This window comes from Battus philenor, unplaced genomic scaffold, assembly GCF_028537555.1.
Source record: "Battus philenor isolate CCGP_79_NKW_IND1 unplaced genomic scaffold, ilBatPhil1.0.hap1 SCAF_36, whole genome shotgun sequence".
In the NCBI taxonomy this organism is placed as follows: Eukaryota; Metazoa; Arthropoda; class Insecta; order Lepidoptera; family Papilionidae; genus Battus; species Battus philenor.
In genome coordinates this window covers 110001-115000 of record NW_027181700.1, presented here as the reverse complement: position 1 = coordinate 115000, position 5000 = coordinate 110001, and the positions used below count along the sequence as shown (strand labels likewise).

The window sequence follows — 5000 nt, the reverse complement described above, 5'->3', positions numbered from 1 at the left end:
GCATAGTTCACCATCTTTCGGGTCCCAGCATCTCTGCTCAGAGCGCGCCTGCATTCACGGATTGGAAACGAGACGCCTCGGGAGTGCGAGAGTGCAGATCGCAAAGGACGTACACTCCATCCTCCCTGAGCGCGCGGCTAGCGCGCGCCTTCACTTTCGTTGCGCCTTTCAGTTTATACAAATACTCAATGACTCGCACACATGCTAGACTCCTTGGTCCGTGTTTCAAGACGGGTCCTGCGAGTGCCCGAAACTGAATCATCGCAGACAGAGACGCGCACGGTCCGAGACAGCACGGCTGCGACGACAGACGCGCCGCAACGAGGTCCGCGCTCGGGCAGGACCTCGTGTACGACGTTATCTTGCGTCGGGCCGGACGCGCCTTTAGAGAGCGCGTGCGCGATTCTTATCATTATACCGTCCGGCGGCCGATCGGCTACCGCGAAACGGTCCAACGTCCTGACTCCGCTCGCGCGAAGTGAACGCTGGGCTGCCCGTCGGCGGCGCTTAGATCGACACCCGAACGGGTCGCGATGCATTACTGAGAGAGAAGTGCACGCCCTCCGCGGACGTCGACGCGCACCGGCCCGTGCGACGCGATACAGCGCCCGATTAAAGGCGGACCGGACGTCGCATCAGAGCGCGGGCGCGTACGCCGCGGAATGACGATGAATCTCTCCGTTCGTTCATTCGAGTTTCGCAGGTTTACCCCTGAACGGTTTCACGTACTCTTGAACTCTCTCTTCAAAGTTCTTTTCAACTTTCCCTCACGGTACTTGTTCGCTATCGGTCTCGCGGTTATATTTAGCCTTAGATGGAGTTTACCACCCACTTAGGGCTGCACTCTCAAGCAACCCGACTCTTAGGAGAGTCCCTCTCGCCGCCGCCCTCCGTCGCTACGGGCCTGGCACCCTCTGCGGGAAAACGGCCCCGTTCAAGACGAACTTGGACAGGAGTATCGACGACGAGAAAGCGGAACCTCCCGAACACCACATCTCCCGCGCTCGAGACGATCGCGGGATTCAGTGCTGGGCTCTTTCCTGTTCGCTCGCCGCTACTAGGGAAATCCTTGTTAGTTTCTTTTCCTCCGCTTACTAATATGCTTAAATTCGGCGGGTGATCCTCCCTGATCTGAGGCCAACGATAAAAATTCGAGGCAGACGCGATATCCGTACGCGACGTCCCTTATTATATTTTTGACGACGACGAACCGACGGACCGCGCGCGCAAGCAAGCAAGCGCGCACGGCGGCCGGTCGTCGTCGCGGGACGCCCTTCGGACGTCGAGTCCGCCTACCGTACACCACCCCCACCGTCGCGATCATCGCGCGTCGCAGAGCGAGTGCGCGTGCGCGAGGCGCGCGCGTCGCGAGTCCTTAGAGGTCTCTAGACGCGCGCACGCACAACGCAACGCTGCACACACAACACGCGTTGCGCGATGAACGACGACGATGACGATGATGATTATGATGATGATACGAGCGTAAACGAAAATCTCGACACGCATACGCGAGCGCGAGTACTTTTCGTTAGCGATCGATCGTCCGGCCCTTTCGGTATCGGTCCGTATCGATACGATAATATAACGTTCGCACTGGAACGACGACGCGTATCACCGACATAATACGGATGCGTAGCGACGACGAGCGGTGAACTCTCTCGCATCGGGCTAGGCGCGCGCGCACATGAACATCACGTAATGTTTACTTACATATGTTTGTGTGTGCGTTACGCTTGCCGCGCAAGAAAACATTCACCGCCTGCCGGTCGCATCCGTCGGAGACGCGTCGTCTGTGCTTCCGATATATTTTATTATATCGTATACACGAACCGATGAGCTCGGACGAAGACCGCACTACGAAGACTCGCGTCTTAGCGATGCGTGTAATCTTTTCACACTCGTTTCATATTCAATACAATTCGATATATTTAAACGGACCGTAAACGCGCTCCGCGCGTACGCGGACGTGAGGGGTGCAGCACCCCGCCGTCCGTCGTCCGTCGCGAAGAACGTTCAACGGAAACCGTCAATTGTTCGAAAGAGCGCGCGCCCGCTCGCCCGCGCGCGGTAGTGCGGCAGCGGCAGCGCGACGACAGCGACGGCGGATAGTGAGAGAGAGAGAGTGAGAGCCGCGGCGGCGCGGACGAGAGACTCTTATTAGAGATCGTCCCATCGCACCGTCCGCGAGCTCGTTCATCACCCCCCACCAACCCGCCGCCGCCGCGTCGCGCGTCACCGCCGCGCGCATCGACCGGCGCGAGCGCACGTAGCGCGCGTTCTACACCGAACAGTGTGGTTTTTATATTTTAACAGCCGGCCCTCAGACAGGAGTGGTCCTGGATATTTCTCCACGGACCGCAATGTGCGTTCGAAATGTCGATGTTCAAATGTGTCCTGCAGTTCACACTATGACGCGCAGTTAACTGCGTTCTTCATCGACCCGCGAGCCAAGTGATCCACCGTCCAGGGTAATGGTTTTTTCTTAATGTTGTTATTACTTACGGTAGCGGCCTACGGCTCTCGCCGTCGGCCACTTGATTGTCCGTTTTTATGTATTAACGTCGAAAGTTGGTCGAATTCATGTGCGCCGAGGCGTTCATAAAGAAACGGCACCGAAAAAGCTTAACGCCCCGACGCGAATCCTTTAGAATGATGAACGACGACGACCCGCGCACCCCCCAACGAGCTGGCGTGACGCACGACATTGTCATCTTTCTAACCGCTTAAATTTCGTTTTGTATAGCGCCAACCGACAATAAAGGGCCTGAGCTAGGCAGTGGGGATTTTCACCGCTTCGAACGCTCCGTTTGGTATGCCCCGGTCGGCGCTCGTCTCTCGGCGTTTTTCCGCCACCCGGCCGCTTCGACGGCGGCGGAGGCAGCGGCGGCGGTAGCACTTTCGACGAATGCCACCACCGCCACCGGCCACCGCCACGGCGCCGTCGCCGCTGCGCCGTTAGGCGTAATAGACGCTAGAGACAATTATTTCACATTTTATTTTTTATACATATATACAAACACGCACACACACACGCACGCACACGCGCGCGCGCTCGTCCGCATTAGATACGAACAGCAGCGCGCGCGTACGTACATATATATGTATATATGTCGTATATATATATCATTATGGATGTATTACATATATATATATGTGTAAACACGGTATGTACGAAGTCGTCGTCGTCGTCGTCGTCGTCGTCGCAACAGCAACAACAGCAACAGCGGCGCAACAACGTTCGTGAACATATCACGCGTCTCGCACACATACACACACGTTAATGATCCTTCCGCAGGTTCCCCTACGGAAACCTTGTTACGACTTTTACTTCCTCTAAATGATCAAGTTTGGTCAACTTCCCAGCAACGCCGACGGCCGTGAAGCCACCGCGTGTCGGTCCGAAGACCTCACTAAATCATTCAATCGGTAGTAGCGACGGGCGGTGTGTACAAAGGGCAGGGACGTAATCAACGCGAGCTTATGACTCGCGCTTACTAGGAATTCCTCGTTTATGGGGGATAATTGCAAACCCCAATCCCCAGCACGAAGGAGTTTCAACGGGTTGCCCGGGCCTCTAGGCCAGGGAGAACATGCTGATTCCTTCAGTGTAGCGCGCGTGCGGCCCAGGACATCTAAGGGCATCACAGACCTGTTATTGCTCAATCTCGTGCGGCTCGAAGCCGCCGGTCCCTCTAAGAAGAATTTTAATACGTCGCCAGTGAGTTGCGCCACCGGAGCGGCGCACACCTAAATGACGACGCCTATTTAGCAGGCTAGAGTCTCGTTCGTTACCGGAATTAACCAGACAAATCGCTCCACCAACTAAGAACGGCCATGCACCACCACCCACCGAATCAAGAAAGAGCTGTTAATCTGTCAATCCTTCCGGTGTCCGGGCCTGGTGAGATTTCCCGTGTTGAGTCAAATTAAGCCGCAGGCTCCACTCCTGGTGGTGCCCTTCCGTCAATTCCTTTAAGTTTCAGCTTTGCAACCATACTCCCCCCGGAGTCCAAAATCTTTGGTTTCCCGGAAGCTGCCCGCCGAGCCATCGTAGTAACGTCGGCGGATCGCTAGATGACATATTTACGGTTAGAACTAGGGCGGTATCTAATCGCCTTCGAACCTCTAACTTTCGTTCTTGATTGATGAAAACACCTTTGGCAAATGCTTTCGCTGATGTTCGTCTTGCGACGATCCAAGAATTTCACCTCTAACGTCGCAATACGAATGCCCCCAGTTATCCCTATTAATCATTACCTCGGAGTTCTGAAAACCAACAAAATAGAACCGAGATCATATTCTATTATTCCATGCACGAAATATTCAAGCAGCATTTTGAGCCCGCTTTGAGCACTCTAATTTGTTCAAAGTAAAATTGTCGGCCCATCTCGACACTCACCGAAGAGCACCGCGATAGGATTTTGATATTGAACCGCCGTTTTACCGACGGCTCACCGACGATATGCTCCGCAGACGTGTCAGTATCACCGCGGATGCGGTGCACCGACAGCGCGGCGCACAAATGCAACTACGAGCTTTTTAACCGCAACAATTTTAGTATACGCTATTGGAGCTGGAGTTACCGCGGCTGCTGGCACCAGACTTGCCCTCCAATTGTTCCTCGTTAAAATATTTAAAGTGTACTCATTCCGATTACGAGGCCTCGTAAGAGTCCCGTATCGTTATTTTTCGTCACTACCTCCCCGTGCCGGGAGTGGGTAATTTGCGCGCCTGCTGCCTTCCTTGGATGTGGTAGCCGTTTCTCAGGCTCCCTCTCCGGAATCGAACCCTGATTCCCCGTTACCCGTGACAACCATGGTAGTCGCAGAAACTACCATCGAAAGTTGATAAGGCAGACATTTGAAAGATGCGTCGCCGGTGCTGGACCATGCGATCGGCAAAAGTTATCCAGATTCATCAAAATTAACGACTTCGGACGCGAGGCCCTCCGTCGATTGGTTTTGATCTAATAAAAGCACTCATCCCATCACTGGTCAGAG

General features: G+C 54.6%; 3 non-coding genes across 3 annotated transcripts in view; all 3 read right to left on the bottom strand.

The window, feature by feature from the left end:
• The window catches only part of LOC137927718 (large subunit ribosomal RNA), a 4033-nt gene extending 2893 nt beyond the window's left edge, over positions 1-1140 (bottom strand). The window contains exon 1 of the ribosomal RNA XR_011107861.1: positions 1-1140. This exon is cut by the window's left edge and continues 2893 nt beyond it. This is a non-coding gene — a ribosomal RNA (large subunit ribosomal RNA).
• A 1174-nt stretch (positions 1141-2314) lies between these two features.
• LOC137927708 (5.8S ribosomal RNA) lies at positions 2315-2471 on the bottom strand. Its single transcript, XR_011107852.1, has one exon. It is a non-coding gene; the product is annotated as a 5.8S ribosomal RNA (ribosomal RNA).
• Positions 2472-3278: 807 nt separating this feature from the next.
• LOC137927657 (small subunit ribosomal RNA) overlaps positions 3279-5000 on the bottom strand; it is a 1904-nt gene continuing 182 nt past the window's right edge. Inside the window, exon 1 of the ribosomal RNA XR_011107805.1 lies at positions 3279-5000. This exon is cut by the window's right edge and continues 182 nt beyond it. This is a non-coding gene — a ribosomal RNA (small subunit ribosomal RNA).